This window comes from Dipteris shenzhenensis, chromosome 15, assembly GCF_047967505.1.
Source record: "Dipteris shenzhenensis isolate YYH24624 ecotype China chromosome 15, Dip_SZ_1.0, whole genome shotgun sequence".
Lineage (NCBI taxonomy): Eukaryota > Viridiplantae > Streptophyta > Polypodiopsida > Gleicheniales > Dipteridaceae > Dipteris > Dipteris shenzhenensis.
The window spans coordinates 28,967,499-28,994,970 of NC_141610.1; positions in this window are offsets into that span (position 1 = coordinate 28,967,499).

The following is a 27,472-nucleotide window of genomic DNA, read 5'->3' on the forward strand; positions in this document are numbered from 1 at the left end:
AACAGTCACCCTGGCATGTCACGAGTGGAGCTCGATATCTCAACAATGATGGCCTGCTTTTGCTGTCCGGTTTCTCCCAATAAAACTCTTCCCAACCAGATGTGTGATTGGCAAAACTAATCTAGATCATCTTGGTTATGTGATGCTATTATATGTTTTATGTTCTTACCTCCACTAGCTGATAGATTGACACTGAATAGTGACTTTACAGAATTCACTCTATAATAGTAGAAGATCGTGTAGTGATTGCTATAGTAGTGGATTATGTTGCGAGATCAAGAATTACAAGTAATATACCATTACCTTAAAAAGTTAGTAGTTTATTTCTAAGGATCGAAAGTTATTCAAAAATGTTAATGATGTTGCATGTTGCATGTTGCTTTTGAGTGAAATTTAGTTTACACCAGCATTGCAAATTTTCATGTGTATTTTGGATGTTCTTTATTTTGAAGTTTGAGTGCTTACAAAACAATTGTTGCATGCAGTAGATCACTACACTGTCTAGATGCCCATCTCTGATGGCAATGCAAGAGCAGTTGAAGACTGAGATTCAGATGCTTGCTCGTAAGACAACGATCAAGCACTTGATAGGATTGAGTGATGAAGAAATCCAAGCCTATGATTCACTGCATGATCAAATGTGATAACCCTCATAGCGGGGCTGTGCCACTTTACTTTGCAAAGTTGTTATATGCAAAGTTTGTGTTGGGTGTGCTTGTAGACTTCGCTGACAAAACCCAAGACACGAGGCAAAAGGCAAGCGCAATCACAACTAGTCGCTGCCACCGTTGCAACACCACTTGCTAACGTGGGAAGCCCGACTTCAAGTAAGTGAAGTACATGCCATTTTGTTACATGTCAATTGTTATAGTTGGTATATCATACATAGTGTACTCATTAGAATTATTGTGCACTTGTGGAGTTTTTGTGACCAGCTCAAAATTATTTATGAACGTGCATGTAGTGGCGAACGATGAAGGTGTAGAGGGCCCACATGCTGCAATGCAAAGTCCTGCATGGGAAGATCTCACCTTTTTGAGCATCATAGTGCATGATGCTATGTCTGAGTATTGACGGGAGATGAGCGAGAACGAGTGCCTGCAAGCTAAAGTCAATTGCCTAAATGCCATACTCGAACAAGCCGGTCAAAGGAAAGACCTTGAAAATGCTACGACGAGCAATGCCGCATCTCCACTGCGTATTCTTAGCAAGCACGAGATGCACAAGCTGCCCTCCAACACATTGAAGATGTGGCCGTATTCACAACTTGGATCCAAATTTTGTGGGTTTGGCAGCCAGAAAACCATCCACCCTTCCGTCACGTATCACTTTCATGAATGATGGGCCTTTATGTCCAATATGCCAAGATCGTTTTGATACGATGATTGGATATTATGCACTATCGTGTCATCATCGGTTTCACCTAGTTTTCCTAGAAAATGCGTTGAAGGTTAGGAGTGCTTGCCTAACTTGTAATGCTCCCCAAGCCAAGAAATTGTATGATTTTCTTGGCATCAGAGCAACATTTTCAGCGGATCCTCGGTTGCAGAGATTATAGGCCCTGTATATTGTAATGCCATATTGTAATGACATATACCAGTTTTGCTAATGGTGTTTGGAGTTAATACAATGGCTACTCGTTTGCATGTTTTGAATTTATTTGATCATGATTATTGTTTTTGCGTCTCTTTTTAATTACTTTGAAATACTTAAGTAAATGTTGTGCGATTGCTGGGTTTTTTTCAAATCGATTTTCTTCACAAGTGTGATAAATTAATTGTTTTGAAATACTTAAGTAAATGATGCGTGATTTTAATGCTTGGGTTTTTTCAAATAGACCTTCGTAAATCTGACCACCATGCTGATCAATCTCCTCTCTGTCTTGTCCACCTTGGTGTTGGTGGTGCTTCTGTGCAGACTATTTATCATTTTGTTGAACAATTGCACACGATGCAATTGTTCATGCAGACCGCAAAATTGACATCGAGACAAATGGGCAAATCAGTGTAATTTTTTGGCCACTACATCTGTAACTATAAATTTTGCAAACTGAACACATGTATACTTTTCTCCTATCGATAGTGGCTTACAATGTAAACTTTGCCCAAAATCTACGACTGTCAACCACTATCGTGTACAATGTGCACTTTTATAATATGATGACAAGCTGTTATTATGTTTGTTGATGTGAAAATTGACATGTTTGGATTATTGTAAATCGTCAAGTTTGGTGAAATGAAAATTATCATAGATTAGCCGTCATGAGGCTGTCATTGAAATTATAAATCTTTCACAGACACTTTGATGGGGTTTACACTCCCTCTACAAAATGTGCTTGGAAAGATTTATAATTTCATCAAGGGCTAGTCTCCATCGCTCCAACCACCATCAAAACCATTTTTTGCATATCAATTAAATTACATATCAAACAAATTGCATATCCAAATAAATTTCTTTTTAAGAGTATTGCATTTTAAAAAGTTTGCAGTGTGAAAGAATTACATTTTAAGTGGCATGTTGAAAGAATTGCATTTTAAATAAATTGCATTTCAGAAGGATTGCATGTTAAAAGAATTGCAATTGCAACATTTATCAGATATAACCAACCATCACACCAACATTCTTGTTCTGAGTCACTAGAATTTGGCTTAAGGTGAGTCAGTGTGTACCCACTTTGGCATATCACCATCGCTGGATACCCCTTTCACATTGTCCAGCACTCTACCATTCGCATAGAGGTAAACTAATTGATGAGTCACCTGACACACCTACCATGGTGCTCACTAGCACTCACACCATGTCCTACACAAGCACTAGCACACTAGCACACACACACACCACATGACCATGTCCATAAGTGTGTCCCCTAAACATCAATTTGTCCAACACCCCCCTTAAATTGATGACCTTTTACCCTAGTAGTAGCCCTCCTATCTCACTCCAGTTGCATTGGCAGTAGGCACATGTGGACGCCCTAGCTCCACCATGGCCTCACTCCAAATCTAGTTACCTCAGTTTACAACAAGAGAGTCCACCTGGAATATGTGTCTTTGGGTATCACCATAGGACATATGGCTCAAAGCAGGCAAACATGACTAACTAAAATGGAAATAACATATCATTTAAGGGGGACATCCCAGGGCAGAGAACCCTTATTGACCACACTAAAAAGCATATGACACTAACCATTATCTATCAAGAGTGATAGATCATGCAATATAACAAATAGCCCTCGTTGTTCAGATGTGGTGTAAAGATTCTCGAGCTTGGCTTTGATCTCCATGGCTGAAGCATTGAGATCAATGTGATGAAGCAGTTTGTTATCCATCCTCATACCAATAAGGGCCATTGCTTTGTCATATTGTGCATCCCTAGTTGCTGTGACTTCCCCATGAGGAGGAGACTCCATAAGAGAGATTTGGATTGATCTAAAACGTTGATGTGCTCCCCAATCCCCTATGAAACTCTGTTGCAACAAAATTTGTGTATCAATGCTGCAACTGTTCTGACATCTTTTGGAGTTGTGGTCTGAGTGTGAGAAATAATCCTTGAATCAACTGTATTATCAACACAAAATAGGGTCTCTCAAGAAATGAGCCCAACGTAGCATGCAAAGGCGAGCTCCTTAACAACATCGATGTATAACTGCAACAATGTGTCAAATGGGCTGAGAGAACTCGGAAAATGGCACACAAACAAATGTGCTTCAAGCATCTGCTATTGTAATGTATGCTTTATGTAACCTTGGACGACGATCTCACATCACAACCTTCATCAAAAGTGTCCGTCTGGTCTTCGTATACAAACAAAACCTCAATCTATTGTTATAAAACCTTCACCAAAATAAATGGCTTGCCCATCTGGCTCTTGATAATTCAACCAGGGATATCTCTGGGCCTGCTACACTTCCATCTAGTAGAAGGGGAAGACCATGATGATGATGGTGAAGTGCTTTAAGCGCATTCTTGCCCTGCTTGTTTATATCAGTCTCTTTCTTTTGCCCCACGGGATCGACCATGTGGTTGCAAATAGTGTCCATGTGCTCAACGCACTAGGATCAGCCATTTCTTTACAGTGTGCTTCCGCTCACACCTCTGATCAACCTGTTGAAGATGGTGAGGACATATATTTTAGCTTGGATGGAAATGCGAGCGGATGATGTCAAGCCTGGTGGGGTCGCGATCAAGAAGTTGATTACGTAGACTGGATTGTTTATGACACGACTACAATCATGCAGTTTGCAGGGACCGACTGCCACTAGAAAAGGAGGAGAACTGTGGGCTATAGGAGAATGGCGGGTAGTTTGGGAAGCTCATTGTTGCAGGCACTTAGCAAAGAAATGGTGGCAGATTTGGCGACTATTGCTGGCAGAAATTGACAGAGATGAGAGGCGGGACAGTTCAATAGATTTGCAACTCAGTTTCACGTAGGTAACACTATGTCAGGGCAACTCTCCATGCTCGAGGCAGCAAATCTTTGAAGTCAGGGCAACTCCATGTTGGTGAGGATCGCTATCTTCAAGTCTCCACATTCCTTGAGGAAAGATAGCTTTGATACCATGTGAGAAATGGAGCATGAGAAAGAGCAAGAGCAAGTGAGCAAATGAGAGCAATGACAAGTCGTGATTTTATTCGTGAGTAGAGTTACATATAGTGGAGTGCCTTTGAGTAGGTGGCTTTAGATCCATGATTATCTCCCCGATTTTCTCCATTAGTAATACCCCCAAGTCCTCCATCAAACTGGCCACCAAGTCCCTAACTTATCTCAATCACACCTAGATGGGTGGCACCTAACTGATGAGTCACCTAATACACCTACCATGGTGCTCACTAGCACTCACACCATGTTCTACACAAGCACTAGCACACTAGCACACACACACCACATGACCATGTCCATAAGTGTGTCCCCTAAACATCAATTTATCCAACACTTTTGCAACGCAGTTTGTTTAGTCATGCTATATCCACCTTTGCCTGGCCTCGCATCTTCCTTCAAAACATCCCTCTTAGTAGCAACAGTCCACCATGCCATATAAGCACTTCCCGTGCTTGGCCCTTTCACATCCAACCTCCGGATCGCAAACCAAATTGGCTTCATAGCTTCCATTGCATTGGATACCCTCTTCCAAAATGCCGGGTTATTAACCAATGCCTTGAGGTCTCCAAATTTGTTACGAGAGTTGGGCCTTGGCTATCCACTTTGCGGCTTCTGCACTAAATAGCATCTCGGTTACAAGAGCCTGCTGCTTTAACAACCACTCCATCATTATATAGTTTGTGCCAAAATGCATTTCACCTGGCTTTAGAAGCTCTAGCGGGTGACTCGCAGGCTGATGATTCCTGAATATGCCTAGTAATTTCTCATGGTTAAGAAAGTACAACATGACCTTTCGAGCCTTATCCATAGTAACTTTGAAGAGTTTGTTGTCTCAGGTTATACCAATCCTCCAAGACTAAGTCGAGATAGTGGTACGAGCATGGTGATGCCCAAATACGTCGATATTTGTGATTTATAATTTTCCCAGCCTTTCGATAATTCTTGGCATTATTAGTAATCAGCTAAATAATATTGTCAAGACCAATATCTTCAATACATCTACTTAACTACTCTGCAATGAATTCTCCCATCTTAGCCTCACTGCTTGTATCAATCGACTATCGAAAAGCCTCCCCTTTAAATGTCACAACCATGACGTTAATCTAGGGTTGCTTGCTATAACATTCTTCCATCCATTTGATATGATGGTGCAAGCAGTTATCTCAATGCCATCCTAAACCACTTGCTACATCTCCTCTTTCATCCTACTATAGTAGGCATCCAACATGCTGTTACGGACAACATCATAACTAGGCATTGTGAAACCCGAGCTAGCTTTAGTGAGATAGAGGCCATGGCTTTTTTCCAATGTGGGCTTTGCACCATGCTCAATGGATATCCCGTGCAACAAATAGCTTCAAACACATCTTGTTGCGCCTTCTCGATATGTTATGCTTTGAAGGAAGCTTCTAAGGATTGTTGCTACTACACACATAAATGGGCATTTGAACGAGGCACATTACTGCATTGTCCTCTTTCCATATGCACATTCGAGCAACGTGCCGATTGTGCAAGGGATCCGGCACCACTACTATGTGCAGCTGCACTTTGTGAACAACTTTCCATAGTCGCTGATTGCTCACCTAGGGTTTTTAGACCCATGGTTCTTTCTTTGATTACAAGTTGAGATTGGTGGCATATGACTATTTCATCCTTAATTGTGTCTGCACTGGCGGCTATTTGACCACCCAAGACACAGCAATCACCCTTTCCACTCCCGGACCCTTGCACTTTCCAATTTGTCTTTGAGGGTCGCCTAAGAAATGTTTGCGCATACGAGTTCCTGAACCCGTGTACTCTTTGTGGCAGATGTTACATCTCCACTTTGTGGCAGCTACGAGCATAACATCATCTTTGGCTTTTGCAGGGTTTTGGCCTCATTCTTTGGAGCCATGCTCACGTACTCTATATGCACATAATACTAATAGATCAATAATGTGCAAAATTGTCAATTGCCATGTATAAAAACATTTCTCCAGTCTTGAACAAATTTATTTCCCAAATATATGTGTTGCATAGAGAAATCATTTCACTCATTCTTATTCCGCCAACATTCAGTAAGTGCGCTAGACTTCAAGACGGAGAAACCATCTAATTGTCTTGCCCCCTCCCAACATAATTGGATGGTTATAGACATGGTAATCTACCTAGGGACTTAGGCGTGGGATGGCAAATTGCCTTTTCCCACATCTCGCTCTTTCTTGAGTAAGCATTTATTTGCACTATGATCTTTCATGCTATACACAAAAGTCAGTATTTGACACATGCTAGTGCAGTAGCTAGCATTGCTTACATGCACATGGAGGCTTGCGGGTCTTTCTCTCTCACCTTCTACTTTTCAATCTTAACCATTCGACACACTTATTCAAAGGATCTAAATGCATTTGTTCATGCTACAAGTAATCTAAAACATCTGGACTCAAATAAATATGCAAGGAACCATCAATTGATCGATTAAGAACATCCATGTTCTAAATCATTGTCAAATTCCATTAGAATAGTTCCACATAGTAAATGTTCACTCATTTACATCTTCAGCGTGTACATGGGTGATTCAACTTTCTGCATTGTCAATGCCTTGTAGGATGCCAGCAACGGATTCGACATTTGGTCCCTCACATCTCTTTATTAGTTTATCTTCATCGCCAATCAAATGTTTTCTTATCCTCATGGCTCATCCTGTAAAGACTTGGTTGCAGAAGTTACACTTCCACTTTTGATGCCCTAACATTGTAACAAAATCCTGCGGTTTTGCAACACTTTGGCCTTTTCCTTGAGTCTCGTTTGGCGGTTGACGTTGGCCTACCCTAACTTCTCTATCTGCCATGGTTGCTGTACATGTAAAAGAGAAAAACCATCTCAATTATTAATATGTTTTTAACAACTTAAGACAATACAAAAACACTAAAGACCATATTAGATAATTCGAGGAAATCCCAATTCCAAGCTTGGCAGTATTTTGATAAATTGTAGCCTTCCTCCATGAGAAACTCGAGAAATAGGAGAAATCAACTACATTATCATTCACAAAATCATGAAATTTTAACTATGTTCTCCCTTGATAATTGCATCGTAACACAAACCATGCAATATTGTGCTAAAAAACTTGAACATTTCATTGTGAAATCAAACATTATTAAATTCTCACTTTGTAGTATCTTTGGGGAGAATCAAACCAAACCATTTGTCCATAATTGTTTGCATAGAGAATGGTTCTGAAGAAGTCATAGTCTTTAAAACACCTTGGAATCTATGGAGTGAGAATCATCTCATGAACCTTGGTGGTGTTCATAAACACCTTTAATCATAGCTCTTACATCCTAATCATGCAAAAAATGAACTATCCTAATAAAAAAAAGCCTACGTCTATTTACTGCAGTCCCACTTAGCTGTCGTTCATGATTGTACTATGGAATCTTAGAACTCCATAGTGTACCTACACAAGGAAAATAAATCAAGACAAGAATTACAATTGTCAAATCAAAAGACTTTTGCAACTCATTACTCAAAATACTTACACATAGGAGCACGGATAAGATGCAAAAATTGATAGATGTAATCTCCATGTTGCTCACGAAAAAATGCATGCCATCTTACACGGTCTTTATATCCCAAGAAGCACACAACAATCCTTTGTGGTCCAAAGGCGCCCGAAACTTGTCGAGGAACAATACGATAATATCCTTGGTCCATGTATCCCCCAAAACACAGTCTCGAACTCAGAGTTCCAACAAAAAACTCGAATCAAGAATGAACCTATAAGAAAAAATAGAATTGATCTTACACACTAATACATAGCTAGAATAAGTCTCACTTATTGGGGAAAAAAAAAAAGTGACAAAAGGATAGTTTATTCACCCAAGGTAAGATGCCATCTCTAGCAAGTTGACCAATAGCTATGGTTTCACTGGGGCTGACCAATACCTTGGACCTTGACTATTTCTAAATGTCAACAAATATATTATTAAATAAACTAAGTTAGCATTTAGTTTACTAAACAAATATATGTGTGTAATATTAGCTGGTGCCGCCGAGTCAATGGTGGTGAATGTGAATGATTCATACATCCTACCATGTTGCAATAAAGATGCACTGTGCCAAAGTATATACTTAATGGGAAGAATCCAACCACTGCCATTCCTCCATAATTCTATGCTAAGGAGAATGGTACTAGGGTCATAGTCTAGAAACACCTTGCCAAATGAATATAATTTAAGGAGTGAGAATCATCTCATGAACCTTGGTGGTGTTCATAAACACCTTAGTATGTCTTACCTTAACCATACCTATTCATGTGAATCTTCCATCATGTCATCACCCTCAATGGTGTCCCCATATCCCAAGAAGCCTTAGACTAAGTGGAGGTATGCAAGATTATAGTTGATGCAATGATATGAGGCAATGACAAAGTGTTAATATGAAACATGTATCATTGCCTTAACTATGTTGACACATTATGTAAACAAGAGGCACGTGTACTCTCGATCACAATGCACACATCATTGGCATCTTCAAGATGTAGCAAGTTCTCATGTGATGTTTCTCAATCATTGTTATCTTATCGATGCATGTTTGCATATTATTAATATGATAATTTTCAAAAGCTTTCTTTCACCAACAACTACTTTATTTCTAGTGGTTCACTTTCCATGGTGTTTATTAACACCACCAATTCAAGTAAAATATACATGTTGTCCCCAAACGGTGTTTCTTAACACCACCAAATACATGATTTTCAAACTTTGCCACAAATTCTTTGTTCTAGTTGTTATACCCAATGAAACGTTTTGCAACCAATGAAATTTTTCATAATCATTGGAATTTCCAAATAACAATATATTTCAATATTCGCAAAATTCCCACAATCAATGAAACTTTTCCCAAATTTAATGAAACCTTTCCCAAATTTAATGAAATCCACCCAATTTTGAAATTCCCAAAGTGCAACTTTTGTCCCATTTTATCTAACATGGTGTTACTACAATACATGCAAAATCACGGTCTAATTAAAGTAATCAACCTAGGGAAAAACAAAACAATTTCAACCCCCGGGCTGTTTAATACAGTCACATCCCAGGGGATTCACTCTTAGTACAAGGGGGACGTCACCTGCGTGCATGAACTTCAAGAAAACCCCCTATATACGGTCCATGTAGCATAATAAAACACTCCTATTTAAGCTTATAAGGATACTGCCAAAAGCGCACTATGCCCCCCCTTCCTTAAATCTTGTTCTTTCTTAGTTATTTGGATTATACCATAAGAAAATTTAGATGATATAGATTAGACCATCTTCAAATATTCACCAATGGTTATTATTCATTTGTTTTCGTACCATGGCCTAAAACTAGCTATAGCTCCGCCGGCTAAGTTCATGTGCAATTGGTACATGACCAATTGTCACTAGTCAAATGTGCATGTGTGTGTACTTTTTATGTTTAGGGGGTAAAAACATGTATTTCCCTATACCCTCCCTCTTCCTCTCCAAAGATGTCAAGGCCCCTCTACCTTAAATTTAAGATTGAGAAAAATTAAAAAGGGCCCCCCACCCCTAATGTATAAGCTTATGCCTTATCTCAAAAAACCCCCCTATTGTACACTCATGTGATATCATAAGTTTCCCCTTGTGAATCCCTCGGGAGTCACATATAATAAATCTAAATTGAACTAATCATCTAATAATTGAATTAATCGAGCTACTAGCAAAACAAAACAATTTCAACCACCGTGCAGCCACAATTTCAACTACCAGGCTAGTTTAGGGCAGTCACAATTTCAATCATCGGGTTGGTTTAGGACATGGTCATAATTTCAACCACCGGGCTAGTTTAGTACACGTTTAGGATAGTCACAATTTCAACTACCGAGCTAGTTTAGGATAGTCACAATTTCAACCACAAGGCTAGTTTAGGACTTTGTCACAATTTCAATCACCAAGTTGGTTTAGCCTGATGGTCTCAACTTCACATATTAGACAATAACAAGTATATTTCTTTTCATTTATGAATTTCACAATTAGAAAATAACAACATATTGCTTTTCATTTCTGATTTTCACAATTTCAATTAGCAACTTATGTTTGTCTTGGACTAGCACTAGGCTGGTTTAGGACAATCATATTAAGTCCAAGCCATCCCGATCTAGAAACTAAGTGGTATATGACCCAAATAATAGAAATTTAAATTTAACTAATTTAAGTACTAAGAAACAAAATAATTTCAACCACCGGGCTGGTCAACAACTAATGTCTATTCAACCATGCTAGTTCAGGACAATCACATAATTGATGATTGAGCTGAAGCAACCACAGTTGCATGATGTTCCAACCACTGGGTTGGTTTAGTAAAATAACAATATATTGCTTCTTTATTGCGAAATATATTGCTGTTAATTTTTGCTCAATCATGCCACTGGGCGGGTCAACAACTAATGTATGTTCAAATATGCTAGTTCAGGACAATCTCATAACTAGTGTTTGAGCTGAACCAACCACCATGGTTGCATGATGTTCCAACCACTGGGCTCAATCACATTAAGTCCAAGCCTGGTTTAAGAAATGAAACAAGTAAACTATCCCAAAGTTCAATCATAAAGAACCACCCGGGTGGTTTAGGCACCACTGGCCTATGTTGTATCAAGCATGTGTATGATGTGCTCATAAAAAAACTTGCATCCCATCGGCTTTTAGTAAAGACTTATGACTAGTATTCACCTGAATGGCCTGATGTCACTGCCTCGAATGCTACATCACATCTCATGTTCTTTTCTTTGATGGCAATGATCAAATGCGTGCATCCACAACTACTTCTTGCTACGGCTTTGCAAGTATTCTTCTTTCTTCTTGTTGTTTCTCCCTTAGCCAATGTTGCAAAAGTGTCTTTCGTTGTCATTTTGATACCATGCCATTGCTCTCCTCGACCCACAATCTATTCCTTGTGCCTTGACCAAGCTTTTCAGCTTTCTTATCTCACAGCCTCTGTCTGCTTCTCTTGCAAGCCATGGCGAGCTACATGTTGCCATTGATGCCATGGCTATGATCAGTCTAAAATAGACCCAGAGAAGCTAGCTTGTGAGGTGAGAAAAGAATAGAAGACAACTTACCTAAAAGAAGACAATGCCAAACCAAAGTCTATGCAAGGTTACGTCGAGGTGCATGCCATTTGCAAGGTGGGGGTAGGTTTTGCAAGTACTTAATATTCCAAGATGCGATTGGCAGGAGGTGTGAAAATGTGAAATTCGTAGGAGTAGTGAAATTCTCAGCTGTCAGGTTTTCCCCCTCCGGCAATACACATCAGTAGGATTGGAAATCCCAAACAAGTGCAATGTGGCCTAAAATGCTTCAAAACACAAATAGGCCAAAGGGCACACTATCGGGTTTGATGCTGTGTATTATGAGAAATGCAATGACATTTGGCATGCTTATGAGCCATATAGCAAGCAAGTGCATGAAAAAAGAAACAATTCAAATTCTAAATAGTGTTGGACTTATTAAAAGATATTAACACATGCACAAATTGTGCATTTTCAACTTCTTCCATTTTATGGTGAATCAAGATACCAATATCAACAACTATCAATGTTTTAAGACCACCATGCAGTAGTCCCACTAGTTTGGATTCCAAATTTTCAAGCTATTTTGGTTTTCATCAAATAAAAAAAAAGTTATGGAGCGTGCCCTCAAATTGGTGTGCATCACTTTAGCACAACATTGGAGGCTCGTTAACTCATACCTAATGTTCTCATTTAGGTGTGTCCTTGGGTTGAGGAGAAGATCATGTAGTGTACTTTTGAATGATTACTTGGTTGCATGTATGTCAAGAACAAAATTTTGATGCTTTTGAATAAATTGCTATATCCTATAGTCTTTAAGATGCATGCTTCACATGCAACATAGCACTTGTAATGCTTTAATGATCTTGTTCCAAATCCTTATTCTGTTGGAATATATACTACAACTTGAAGACAAAGTTTGCCAAATTCCATTGAGCAATGCATAAGTTATGGGTCATGCAAGATACCTATATACAAAAAATTCCCTAAACCTCACCAAAAATGGCTACACCCAAGCAAACCATGACCCAAACACCTTTTGAGACTTTAAAAGCTCTAAAATTCTCATAAATATGGTGTCACACACGACGGTACAGTGCACATGCACGCATGGCAATACTACATGCCTTTGGTTCATCGATGGAAGGCCATTGGTACAAATGGTAGGACCGCTGCGCTGCACTTGTCCACATGGCATGGGCATGCCCTCAGGTCTTTGAGTTGATCCATGTCAGTGTGGGATTCACGCTACGGTTGTTGATAGAGGGGAGGGAGGGGGAAAGAGAGAGAAAGGGAGGGAGGGTAAGAGAGAGAGGGAAAGGAATGGGGAAAGGGAAGGGGACGGGGAAGAGAAGGGAAGGGAAGGGGAAGGGGAGGGGAGGGAGAGACAAAGGGGAAGGAAGGGGGAAGGGGAGGGGAAGGGAGGGTCCGAAGGGGAAGAGAAGGAAGGGGGAAGGGAAGGGAAGGGGAGAGGAGGGGGAGGGGAGGAAGGGGAGGGGAGGGGAAGGGGGATGGGGAGGGAAGGGGAGGGGACAGGTGAGGAAGGGAAGGGGGCCGCCCTCATACATGCACTGGCGGCTGTGGCCATTGAGTGCTAAAAAAAAAACAAAATATAAATTTGAGGGGAGGGGAAGGGGGAAGGGGAGGGGAGGGGAGGGGTGAGGAAGGGAAGGGGAGGGGAGGGGAAGGGGGAAGGGGAGGGGAGGGGAGGAATGAGGAAGGGAAGGGGAGGGGAGGGGGCTCCCTAATGCATGCTTTGGTGCCCGTGGCCATTGAGCGCAAAAAACACAAAAAAAGGAAATTTTGAGGAGGGAGAAGGGGAAATGGCAGGGGACGGGTGAGGAAGGTAAGGGGGCTCCCTAATGTATGCTCTGTCGCCGAGCCCTAGCAACCAAAAAAAAAAGGATGCTCAATGCCTGTGGCCGAGCTTTGTTTGTGTTTGTATTTCTCCTAAGTTGACTGTTTGTATGTGTATGTGTGCATGCCTCCTAAGTTTGAGTGTTTATATGTGTATGTGTAAGTACACGTGCGTGCGTGCGTGCATGTGTGTGTGTGTGTGTAAGGGAATAGTCACTAGAGAGAATATGTTATAGACTCATGTAGGTGTGTGTATGTGTGGAAAGATCCGCCTCGACTGATGTGTGTAATAGTGAAGATCAAAGCTGGGTGATGGCTCGCATCTACTAGTCGGTTCCCCCCGCTTTGATCTTCTTATATATCATATCTATTTATGTACATAGGTGCTAGTAGAGCCGAGTTTTATCGGATGATTGTGAAGAGAGTGGGAGAGAGGTAAGAAGTCTCAGTTGTAGCTTTATCACATACACAATGGGGGAATACGCACAAAAGTGGAGGCTGAAAACAGTTTTCCTCTTCTTAGTTGTGAAAGCCAAAAGAACTCTCTCTTCGTACAAAAGGAATAGATGAACCCTATATGTGGGTCTCAAACCAAACTCAGCTAACCTAGGTGGCATACTAACTGAGCCACAGAGTACATAAAGATACTGTCATCCAGCTATTATTCATGGGTAGTGTACCAACTGCATCTGCAACTAACAAGTCGGTGACATAAATGCACAACAGTCACCCTGGCATATCATGAGTGGAGCTCGATATCTCAACACTCCCCCTCGAGCTCAATCCCAATTCTTGCACACCAAGCAGGTCTCTGAACTTGCGCAGCTTCTCTACACCCAATGCCTTCGTGAATATGTCAGCTACTTGATCCTCTGTGCTGACATAAACTAGATCAATAAAACCTACTAGAACCTTCTCCTGCACATAGTGATAATGCACCTCAATGTGCTTTGTTCTAGCATGATAGACTAGGTTATTTGCCAAGTGTATACTGCTCATGTTGTCACAATAAATGACAACTAGCCCATTTGTAGACTGATGCATATCATAAAGTAGCTTATGAAACCAAGCTGTCTCACATGCAGCCATTGCTACACCCCTGTACTCAGCCTCTGTGCTCAACAAGACAACTGTAGGTTGTTTCTTGCTGCTCCAAGTGACTGCAGCACTCCCAAAAGAGAACACATATCCACTGGTAGATCGTCTATCAAAAATACTACCAGCCCAATCAGCATCAGTGTATCCATGCAACTATATCTGAACCCCAGTCTCATAAAATAATCCATACTGCAATGTGGACTTCACATACCTCAGTATGCGTCTAACTACACCCAAATGCGGTTTCCTTGGAGCCTGCATAAACTGACTTACCAACCCAACAGCATAGCTCACATTTGGCCTGGTAATAGTCATATAAATCAAACTTCCTACTATGCGTCTATACATAGTAGAGTCTTCCAGAAGCTCACCTGCATTTGCACTCAACTTTACATTCTGCTCCAAAGGAACTAAAAAAGGCTTATATCCTGTCATCCTATATTTGGACAGTATATCCAGTCCATACTGCCTCTGCAAGAGCCATATCCCACTTGTGGATCTAATCACCTCAATGCCCAAGAAGTAACGCAGCTCTCCCAAATCCTTCATCTCAAACTTTTGCTTCAATAGCATTTTCACATGAAGGATATCTTCATCACTATCACCTGTGATGATCAAATCATCAACATAATTGACAAGCAGCATAATACCTTTCTTTGTTTTTCTCACATAAAGTGAGAAATCTGCCTTGGAAATCTGAAAGCCAATAGTAACAAGATACTGTCCTATCTTGTTAGACCATGGTCTGGGTGCTTGCTTCAAGCCATACAAGGCTTTCTTCAACCTGCAAACAAACTCAGGATGAACAGAATGGACATAACCTGGTGGTTGCTCCATATAGACCTCTTCTTGCAAATCACCATGCAAGAAAGCATTCTTTACATCCATCTGATGTAAAGACCATCCCTTTGATGCAGCCATAGCAATGACTGCTCTTACGGTTGCCATCCTTCCAACCGGACTGAATGTTTCTTCATAATCAATGCCATATGTCTGTGCATACCCCTTGACAACTAATCTTTCCTTGTATCTACTCACAGAACCATCTGCATTGTGCTTCACCTTATAAACCCACTTGCAGCCAATTGCATTCTTGTCTTTAGGCAAAAGCACCAATTCCCATGTAGCATTTGCTTCCAAGGCATCCATTTCTTCATCCATGGCATTCTCCCATTTTTCTTTTCCCATGGCTTGCTCAAAAGAAGTGGGTTCTAGTTCTTGTATCACTTTAACCATATAGGCATAGTGAATGGCTGTAAATCCATCATATTTCAGCCTATCCATAGAATACTTAACTCTAGTAGACTTGCGCAAAATAGGCTCACTACCACGTGCTCTCAAAACATCCCTTGTCTTCCTTACTCCAGGTAAAATAATAGAAGGAATACCCAACTCATCATCAAGGCTCTGTTCTGAGCCACTGGATTCACCATCCACATAAGAGTGATGCATTCACATCAACCATGGGCTGATCTACTTTCTCTTTTCCCTTTCGTGATACTTGCATACCACTATCTGCATTGCTTTTGAGGAGATTCTTCTGATCTCAATCTGTCTGTCCATGGCAAGTATGTGAATCACTACTATAGGACACTACAGGTCCACTAATATTTTGTGATTGCTACTGTGAATTCTATGCAGCATTACCATTTTGTGCATCTACATCATCAATCACATTTACTGGTTTATACTAGCTGCTCATCTCATAAAAAACAACATCTTTGATGACTGTAAAGTTACGAGTAGAAGGGTTATAGCATCTATACCCTTTCTGCTACAAAGAATAACCAATAAAGATGCACTTCTCAGCTTTTGGATCCAACTTGGATCTCAACTCATCTGGCACATGAACATAGGCAATGCAACCAAAAACTTTCAAATGAGAAATATCTGGTTTCCTACCAGTATACCTCTCCTTTGGTGTCATGCCATGTATTGCTATAGTGGGAGTCCTGTTCATTATGTACATTGCTGTAGCAACTGATTCAGCCCAATAATAATCTGGCAGGTCTTTTTCATTGAGCATGGCACGAGATACCTCTCCAATATGCCTGTTTTTCCTTTCTACAAGTCCATTTTGCTGTGGGGTATGACTGCATGAATATTGTTGCTTTATGCCATGCTCTTGCAGGAACCTTGCAAACTCATTTGAGAGGTACTCTCCCCCTCCATCTGACCTTAGGCATTTTATTTGTAGGCCCATTTCTTTTTCAACCATAGCTTTAAAAGCTTTGAAATGCCCAAACATTCACTTTTCTTTTTCATAAAATACACCCAAACTTTTCTGCTGTAGTCATCAATAAAAGTGATAAAATAATGACAGCCTCTAATAGATGCAGCTTTAGTAGTCCACACATCAGAGTGGATTAATTCCAATGGTCTCTTACTCTCTTCAACATGTTTACTCTCTTGAACATGTCTAGGAAATGGTTTCCTTGCGTGTTTTCCAAATTGACAGGCTTCACATACCTTGTGCATTTTTGCAACCTTGAACTTAGGCAATCCTGCAACAATATTTTGGGCCTGCATTAATTTAAGTTGTTGTACATTAACATGACCAATGCGTTTATGCTAGATATCAATATCTGCAACTACACCGGTCCCATGTGCAAACATTGCTGCACTCAATTCAGGAATGTCCACATCCAACATAAACATCCTGCCTTCCTTCTTCCCTTTTGCTATCAAGCGATCATATCCTCAACAAAGCATCCATGAGGATTAAATCTGACCTGCAAGCCCTGCTCAACCATTTGACTAACAGAAACTAGGTTCTTGGTGATATTTGGGACATGAAATACATCAGACAGGTATTTCTTTTTCCCATCTTGAATAGACAAAGGAATTTTACCAATCTGCACAATAGAATGTGCAGTATCATCACCAGTCTCCACAAATCCTGGTCTTTCCATTTTCCTTGCATCTTGCATCCATTCTACATGACCTGTCATGTGGTTTGACGCACCTTAGTCAACATACCGCACATCATTGCTTTCTTTTGCACTTGTCACAGAATTGGTCATGTGCTACACCATAAACAAATGCTCATTCTGTCATCACCCTGTCTACTAGAGGATGCATACTTGCCTTGCTGCAATTTTCCATTCATGATGTCATTCTACTTTTTGTAGCAGTTTTTAGCCATATGACCCATTTTACCACAGTAGTAGCATTCAACATTGCTGTTTGCATTTTGGCCTCTCTGCCATCCACCATGACCTCTTTGGCTCCCCCTGCCTCTAAAGTTACCACGTCCTCCTCCATAGGACTGGTTTTCTTGAATTTGCTACATATTCTGATTTCTGCCATGGCCTCCAGATCGGCCTGCTCTACCTCTGCCTCTACCCTTCTAGCATTTGAGTAGAAGATAATTTCTTTTGAAGTTCCTCCTGAAGAAGATGCACCACCATTTCTCTGCTCTTCAGAAATTAGAAGAGCAATCAACTCCCCAAAATCAGGTAAAATTCTCACGGCCACCATAGGACATATGACTCAAAGCAGGCAAACATGACTAACTAAAATGGAAATAACATATCATTTAAGGGGGACATCCCAGGGTAGAGAACCCTTATTGACCACACTAAAAAGCATATGACACTAACCATTATCTATCAAGAGTGATAGATCATGCAATATAACAAATAGCCCTCGTTGTTCAGATGTGGTGTAAAGATTCTCGAGCTTGGCTTTGATCTCCATGGCTGAAGCATTGAGATCAATGTGATGAAGCAGTTTGTTATCCATCCTCATACCAATAAGGGCCATTGCTTTGTCATATTGTGCATCCCTAGCTGCTGTGACTTCCCCATGAGGAGGAGACTCCATAAGAGGGATTTGGATTGATCTAAAACCTTGATGTGCTCCCCAATCCCCTATGAAACTCTGTTGCAACAAAATTTGTGTATCAATGCTGCAATTGTTCTGACATCTTTTGGAGTTGTGATCTGAGTGTGAAAAATAATCCTTGAATCAATTGTATTATCAACACAAAATAGGGTCTCTCAAGAAATGAGCCCAACGTAGCATGCAAAGGCGAGCTCCTTAACAACATCGACGTATAACTACAACAATGTGTCAAATGGGCTGAGAGAACTCAGAAAATGGCACACAAACAAATGTGCTTCAAGCATCTGCTATTGTAATGTATGCTTTATGTAACCTTGGACGACGATCTCACATCGCAACCTTCATTGAAAGTGTCCGTCTGGTCTTCGTATACAAACAAAACCTCAATCTATTGTTATAAAACCTTCACCAAAATAAATGGCTTGCCCATTTGGCTCTTGATAATTCAACCAGGGATATCTCTGGGCCTGCTACACTTCCATCTAGTAGAAGCGGAAGACCATGATGATGATGGTGAAGTGCTTTAAGCGCTTTCTTGCCCTGCTTGTTTATATCAGTCTCTTTCTTTTGCCCCATGGGATCGACCATGTGGTTGCAGATAGTGTCCATGTGCTCAATGCACTAGGATCAGCCATTTCTTTACAATGTGCTTCTGCTCACACCTCTGATCAACCTGTTGAAGATGGTGAGGACATATATTTTAGCTTGGATGGAAATGCGAGTGGAGGGGATGAGGAGAATTGATGTCAAGCCTGGTGGGGTCGCGATCAAGAAGTTGATTACGTAGACTGGATTGTTTACGACACGACTACAATCATGCAGTTTGTAGGGACCGCGACTACCACTAGAAAAGCAGGAGAACTGTGGGCTATAGGAGAATGGCGGGTAGTTTGGGAAGCTCATTGTTGCAGGCACTTAGCAAAGAAATGGTGGTAGATTTGGCGACTTTTGCTGGTAGAAATTGACAGAGATGAGAGGCGGGACAGTTCAGTAGATTTGCAACTCAGTTTCATGTAGGTAACACTATGTCAGGGCAACTCTCCATGCTCGAGGTAGCAAATCTTTGAAGTCAGGGCAACTCCATGTTGGTGAGGATCTCTATCTTCAAGTCTCCACATTCCTTGAGGAAAGATAGCTCTGATACCATGTGAGAAATGGAGCATGAGAACGAGCAAGAGCAAGTGAGCAAATGAGAGCAATGACAAGTCGTGATTTTATTCGTGAGTAGAGTTACATATAGTGGAGTGCCTTTGAGTAGGTGGCTTTAGATCCATGATTATCTCCCCGATTTTCTCCATTAGTAATACCCCCAAGTCCTCCATCAAACTGGCCACCAAGTCCCTAACTTATCTCAATCACACCTAGATGGGTGACACCTAACTGATGAGTCACCTGATACACCTACCATGGTGCTCACTAGCACTCACACCATGTTCTACACAAGCACTAGCACACTAGCACACACACACCACACGACCATGTCCATAAATGTGTCCCCTAAACATCAATTTATCCAACACTTTTGCAACGCAGTTTGTTTAGTCATGCTATATCCACCTTTGCCTGGCCTCGCATCTTCCTTCAAAACATCCCTCTCAGCAGGAGCAGTCCACCATGCCATATAAGCACTTCCCGTGCTTGGCCCTTTCACATCCAACCTCCAGATCGCAAACCAAATTGGCTTCATAGCTTCCATTGCATTGGATACCCTCTTCCAAAATGCCGGGTTATTAACCAATGCCTTGAGGTCTCCAAATTTGTTACGAGAGTTGGGCCTTGGCTATCCACTCTGTGGCTTTTGCACTGAATAGCATCTCGGTTACAAGAGCCTGCTGCTTTAACAACCACTCCATCATTATATAGTTTGTGCCAAAATGCGTTTTACTAGGCTTTAGAAGCTCTAGCGGGTGACTCGTAGGCTGATGATTCCTGAATATGCCTAGTAATTGCTCATGGTTAAGAAAGTACAACATGACCTTTCGAGCCTTATCCATAGCAACTTTGAAGAAGTTCATCTCAGGTTATACCAATCCTATAAGACTAAGTCCAGATAGTGGTACGAGCATGGTGATGCCCAAATACGTTGATATTTGTGATTTATAATTTTCCCAGCCTTTCGATAATTCTTGGCATTATTAGTAATCAGCTAAATAATATTGTCAAGACCGGTATCTTCAATACATCTACTTAACTACTCTGCAATGAATTCTCCCATCTTAGCCTCACTGCTTGTACCAATCAACTATCGAAAAGCCTCCCCTTTAAATGTCACAACCATGACGTTAATCAAGGGTTGCATGCTATAACATTCTTCCATCCATTTGATACGATGGTGCAAGCAGTTTTCTCAATGCCATCATAAACCACTTGCTACATCTCCTCTTTCATCCTACTATAGTAGGCATCCAACAAGCTGTTACGGACAACATCATAACTAGGCATTGTGAAACCCGGGCTAGCTTTAGCGAGATAGAGGCCATGGCTTTTTTCCAATGTGGGCTTTACACCATGCTCAATGGATATCTTGTGCAACAAATAGCTTCAAACACATCTTGTTGTGCCTTCTCGATATGTAATGCTTTGAAGGAAGCTTCTAAGGATTGTTGCTACTACACACGTAAACGAGCATTCGAACGAGGCACATTACTGCATTGTCCTCTTTCCATATGCACATTTGAGCAACTTGCCGACTGTGTAAGGGATCCGGCACCACTACTATGTGCAGCTGCACTTTGCGAACAACTTTCCATAGTCGCTGATTGCTCACCCAGGGTTTTTAGACCCATGGTTCTTTCTTTGATTACAAGTTGAGACTGGTGGCATATGACTATTTCATCCTCAATCGTGTCTGCACTGGCAGCTATTTGACCACCCAAGACACAGCAATCACCCTTTCCACTCCCGGACCCTTGCACTTTCCAATTTGTCTTTGAGGGTCGCCTAAGAAATGTTTGCGCATACGAGTTCCTGAACCCGTGTACTCTTTGTGGCAGATGTTACATCTCCACTTTGTGGCAGCTACGAGCATAACATCATCTTTGGCTTTTGCAGGGTTTTGGCCTCATTCTTTGGAGCCATGCTCACGTACTCTATATGCACATAATACTAATAGATCAATAATGTGCAAAATTGTCAATTGCCATGTATAAAAACATTTCTCCAATCTTGAACAAATTTATTTCCCAAATATATGTGTTGCATAGAGAAATCATTTCACTCATTCTTATTCCGCCAACATTCAGTAAGTGCGCTAGACTTCAAGACGGAGAAACCATCTAATCGTCTTGCCCCCTCCCAACATAATTGGATGGTTATAGACATGGTAATCTACCTAGGGACTTAGGCGTAGGATGGCAAATTGCCTTTTACCACATCTCGCTCTTTCTTGAGTAAGCATTTATTTGCACTATGATCTTTCGTGACATCACGAGGCTATACACAAAAGTCAGTATTTGACACATGCTAGTGCAGTAGCCAGCATTGCTTACATGCACATGGAGGCTTGCGGGTCTTTCTCTCTCACCTTCTACTTTTCAATCTTAACCATTCGACACACTTATTCAAAGGATCTAAATGCATTTGTTCATGCTACAAGTAATCTAAAACATCGAGACTCAAATAAATATGCAAGGAACCATCAATTGATCGATTAAGAACATCCATGTTCTAAATCATTGTCAAATTCCATTAGAATAGTTCCACATAGTAAATGTTCACTCATTTACATCTTCAGCTTGTACATGGGTGATTCAACTTTCTGCATTGTCAATGCCTTATAGGATGCCAGCAACGGATTCGACATTTGGTCCCTCACATCTCTTTATTAGTTTATCTTCATCGCTAATCAAATGTTTTCTTATCCTCATGGCTGATCCTATAAAGACTTGGTTGCAAAAGTTACAGTTCCACTTTTGACACCCTAACATTGTAACAAAATCCTGCGGTTTTGCAACACTTTGGCCTTTTCCTTGAGTCTCGTTTGGCGGTTGACGTTGGCCTACCCTAACTTCTCTGTCTGCCATGGTTGTTGTACATGTAAAAGAGAAAAACCATCTCAATTATTAATATGTTTTTAGCAACTTAAGACAATACAAAAACACTAAAGACCATATTAGATAATTCGAGAAAATCCCAATTCCAAGCTTGGCAGTATTTTGATAAATTGTAGCCTTCCTCCATGAGAAACTAGAGAAATAGGAGAAATAACCTACATTATCATTCAAAAAATCATGAAATTTTAACTATGTTCTCCCTTGATAATTGCATCGTAACACAAACCATGCAATATTATGCTAAAAAACTTGAACATTTCATTGTGAAATCAAACATTATTAAATTCTCACTTTGTAGTATCTTTGGGGAGAATCAAACCAAACCATTTGTCCATAATTGTTTGCATAGAGAATGGTTCTGAAGAAGTCATAGTCTTTAAAACACCTTGGAATCTATGGAGTGAGAATCATCTCATGAACCTTGGTGGTGTTCATAAACACCTTTAATCATAGCTCTTACATCCTAATCATGCAAAAAATGAACTAACCTAATAAAAAAAAGCCTACGTCTATTTACTGCAGTCCCACTTAGCTGTCGTTCATGATTGTACTATGGAATCTTAGAAGTCCATAGTGTACCTACACAAGGAAAATAAATCAAGACAAGAATTACAATTGTCAAACCAAAAGACTTTTGCAACTCATTACCCAAAATAGTTACACATAGGAGCATGGATAAGATGCAAAAATTGATAGATGTAATCTCCATTTTGCTCACGAAAAAATGCATGCCATCTTACACGGTCTTTATATCCCAAGAAGCACACAACAATCCTTTGTGGTCCATAGGTGCCCGAAACTCATTGAGGAACAATACAATAATATCCTTGGGCCATGTATCGCCCAAAACACAGTCTCGAACTCAGAGTTCCAACAAAAAACTCGAATCAGGAATGAACCTATAAGAAAAAATAGAATTGATCTTACATACTAATACATAGCTGGAATAAGTTTCACTTATTGGGGGAAAAAAAAAGTGACAAAAGGATAGTTTATTCACCCAAGGTAAGATGCCATCTCTAGCAAGTTGAACAATAGCTGTGGTTTCACTGGGGTTGACCAATACCTTGGACCTGACTATTTCTAAATGTCAACAAATATATTATTAAATAAACTAAGTTAGCATTTAGTTTACTAAACAAATATATGTGTGTAATATTAGCTATTGCCGCCGAGTCAATGGTGGTGAATGTGAATGATTCATACATCCTACCATGTTGCAATAAAGATGCATTGTGCCAAAGTATATACTTAATGGGAAGAATCCAACCACTGCCATTCCTCCATAATTCTATGCTAAGGAGAATGGTACTAGGGTCATAGTCTAGAAACACCTTGCCAAATGAATAGAATTTAAGGAGTAAGAATCATCTCATGAACCTTGGTGGTGTTCATAAACACCTTAGTATCTCTTACCTTAACCATACCTATTCATGTGAATCTTCCGTCATGTCATCACCCTCAGTGGTGTCCCCATATCCCAAGAAGCCTTAGACTAAGTGGAGGTATGCAAGATTATAGTTGATGCAATGATATGAGGCAATGACAAAGTGTTAATATGAAACATGTATCATTGCCTTAACTATGTTGACACATTATGTAAACAAGAGGCACATGTACCCTCAATCACGACGCACACATCATTGGCATCTTCAAGATGTAGCAAGTTCTCATGTGATGTTTCTCAATCATTGTTATCTTATCGATGCATGTTTGCATATTATTAATATGATAATTTTCAAAAGCTGTCTTTCACCAACAACTACTTTATTTCTAGTGGTTCACTTTCCATGGTGTTTATTAAGACCACCAATTCAAGTAAAATATACATGTTGTCCCGAAACGGTGTTTCTTAACACCACCAAATACATGATTTTCAAACTCTACCACAAATGCTTTGTTCTGGTTGTTATACCCAATGAAACATTTTGTAACCAATGAAGTTTTTCATAATCATTGGAATTTCCAAATAACAATATATTTCAATATTCGAAAAATTCCCACAATCAATGAAACTTTTCCCAAATTTAATGAAATCCACCCAATTTTGAAATTCCCAAAGTGCAACTTTTGTCCCATTTTATCTAACATGGTGTTACTACAATACATGCAAAAACACGGTCTAATTAAAGTAATCAACCTAGGGAAAAACAAAACAATTTCAACCCCCGGGCTGTTTAATACAGTCACATATAATGAATCTAAATTGAACTAATCATCTAATAATTGAATTAATCAAGCTACTAGCAAAACAAAACAATTTCAACCACCGTGCTAGTTTAGGACAGCCACAATTTCAACTACCAGGCTAGTTTAGGGCAGTCACAATTTCAATCATCGGGTTGGTTTAGGACACGGTCATAATTTCAACCACCGAGCTAGTTTAGTACACGTTTAGGATCATAGTCACAATTTCAACTACCAAGCTAGTTTAGGATAGTCACAATTTCAACCACAAGGCTAGTTTAGGACTCTATCACAATTTCAATCACCAAGTTGGTTTAGCCTGACGGTCTCAACTTCACATATTAGACAATAACAAGTATATTTCTTTTCATTTATGAATTTCACAATTAGAAAATAACAACATATTGCTTTTCATTTCTGATTTTCACAATTTCAATTAGCAACTTATGTTTGTCTTGGACTAGCACTAGGCTGGTTTAGGACAATCACATTAAGTCCAAGCCATCCCGGTCTAGAAACTAAGTGGTATATGACCCAAATAATAGAAATTTAAATTTAACTAATTTAAGTACTAAGAAACAAAATAATTTCAACCACGGGGCTGGTCAACAACTAATGTCTATTCAACCATGCTGGTTCAGGACAATCACATAATTGATGATTGAGCTAAAGCAACCACAGTTGCATGATGTTCCAGCCACTGGGCTGGTTTAGTAAAATAACAATCACATTCCCCTCCCCTCTCCCTCCCTTCGCTTCGCCTTCCTCTCCTCTCTCCCTCTCTCTTCCCCTCTCCCTCTCTCTTCTCCCCTCCCGTCCCCTCTCTCTCTCTCTTCTCCCTCTCTTCCTGCTTCTTCCTCTCCCCTCTCCCTCTCTCTTCTCCCTCTCCCTTTCTCTTCTCCCTCTCTTCCCTTCCCCTCCCCCCCCCTCTCTCTCTCTCTTCTCCCTCCCCTCTCCCTCTTCTTCTCTTCCCTTCACCCCTCCCCCTTCCCCCCTAAAACACAAATCGAACAAGCGCTGTCTGTTGTGGCTAAAAGAGCCCTTACATCCTGAAGAACAACAAAAGTATAAAATCCCAAAAAGGTCAAGAGTGTCTTTTCAAAGATCAAATGAAAAGCTAGAAGTTTCTTCCTTGGAATCTGAGGCAGCATCAATAGAAGTGTCTGTAGAGTGTCCTTGAGTAGCAGTAGTATCTATAGAATGTCCCTTAGCTGCTAGCACAAGGCCCTGGAGAGGGTCAATAAACATAAAGGACCTCAAGGGGGTTACTCATCATATGTAACCCTATCATGTGAGTTCAACAGAAGGATATTTTTTATTTCTAAAATTTACAGAAATAAATATACATAAGGGACTATTTAAAATAGTTTTGGAAAAAATTTACAGATTTGTATAGAAAAGGGGTACATTTTATTAATGAAAAAAATTACAGATAAGGGATTTTAAATATACTAATTAGGGAAAAAGGGAACTCATTTTGGGGCCCTGTAAGATATTCACTATTTTTTGATTTATTTCTCTCCTAAAAGATCTCAAAAATAGTAAAATACGGAAACGTGGCTCAGAACTGTCAGTAAGGACTACAGAATTGTCAATTTAAAAAGGAATAAGATAATCTTTTGTCTGACTAACACGATTTTGCATTAAATATCTCCTAATATTTTTTTTTGTTTACCAAAGATTCCGCATCTCTTTTGCCGACGTGTGCAGGCCTTTCATAAAGAATCCATCACTGAACTTGGTGATTGCAAGTTTTCAAAATATTCACATGGATACCGCCACACTTCCATGATTCATGTTACAAAACGACTATGAGATTGAAAAACAAACTTCGCAACCTCAGAAGCACAAAAAATGGCCGATACTAGTGAGTCACTATCTCAGAAGAAGCGATTACACCATCTTCACATCGACTTAGAAGAACAATATGCTCCAACACAAAAAAGACGAAAGGATACGGTGCTGAATGCTCAACAGCGGGAAAATATGAGAAGAGAAGGGCTTCAACATATTGACTTATGGTGCGATGGAAGCATATATCCAAAATGTCAAGTAAAAAACTCTACACCTCCATTTGTCAATCCCACCACATTACTGAGGTTTGCCGGCGATGGACAAAATGGACTTCTTGGTTATATTTCAGCGTAGTCTGCATTTGCGGAAACGTATAAAATGATGTACCTACAAGAAAAGGGGGCCAAGATGCAGGAGATAGCCATTCGTGCAAAATTGGAGCAGCAGTTGCAGAATGAAATTGAGGAGCATTCAAAGAGTAAAAAAGAGTTGACAAGAGCAAGAAAGAAGAGAACGGTGCTTGGAGACAGACTACGTAGCAAGAAGATTAAAAACATTGCAAATTTGAAGGCTGGGACTGGTGGATGCAAGCGACGAATTCAGGAAGCAAGGTTAGATTGAAATTTATCATTTTGTATACTCAAAAAGGCTCTCAAATGACTATATCTATTTCGTCGATTATCGCAAAACAAGAATGGAGGTACTGAATGATATAGGCATATTGTGTTGTTACTACAGGAAATTATTGGAGCCTGCAAAAGAAAATATGGACCCGAACCTTCTTCCTGTTAAACAAATGAAAGGATTGCTTTCTTGCGGTGTAGCAAAAGGTTTGATTGAGGAAAAAAAATACAAAACAGTCAAACGCAATGTTGTAGAGGACTTTGTATCCAATAATCAAGTTGATGGCACTATAATCCAAGAGGCTCTTGATGTTAGTGGAGTTAGCAGGAAGGGATATAGTTCGATTTTCCATCCGATATCCTCAA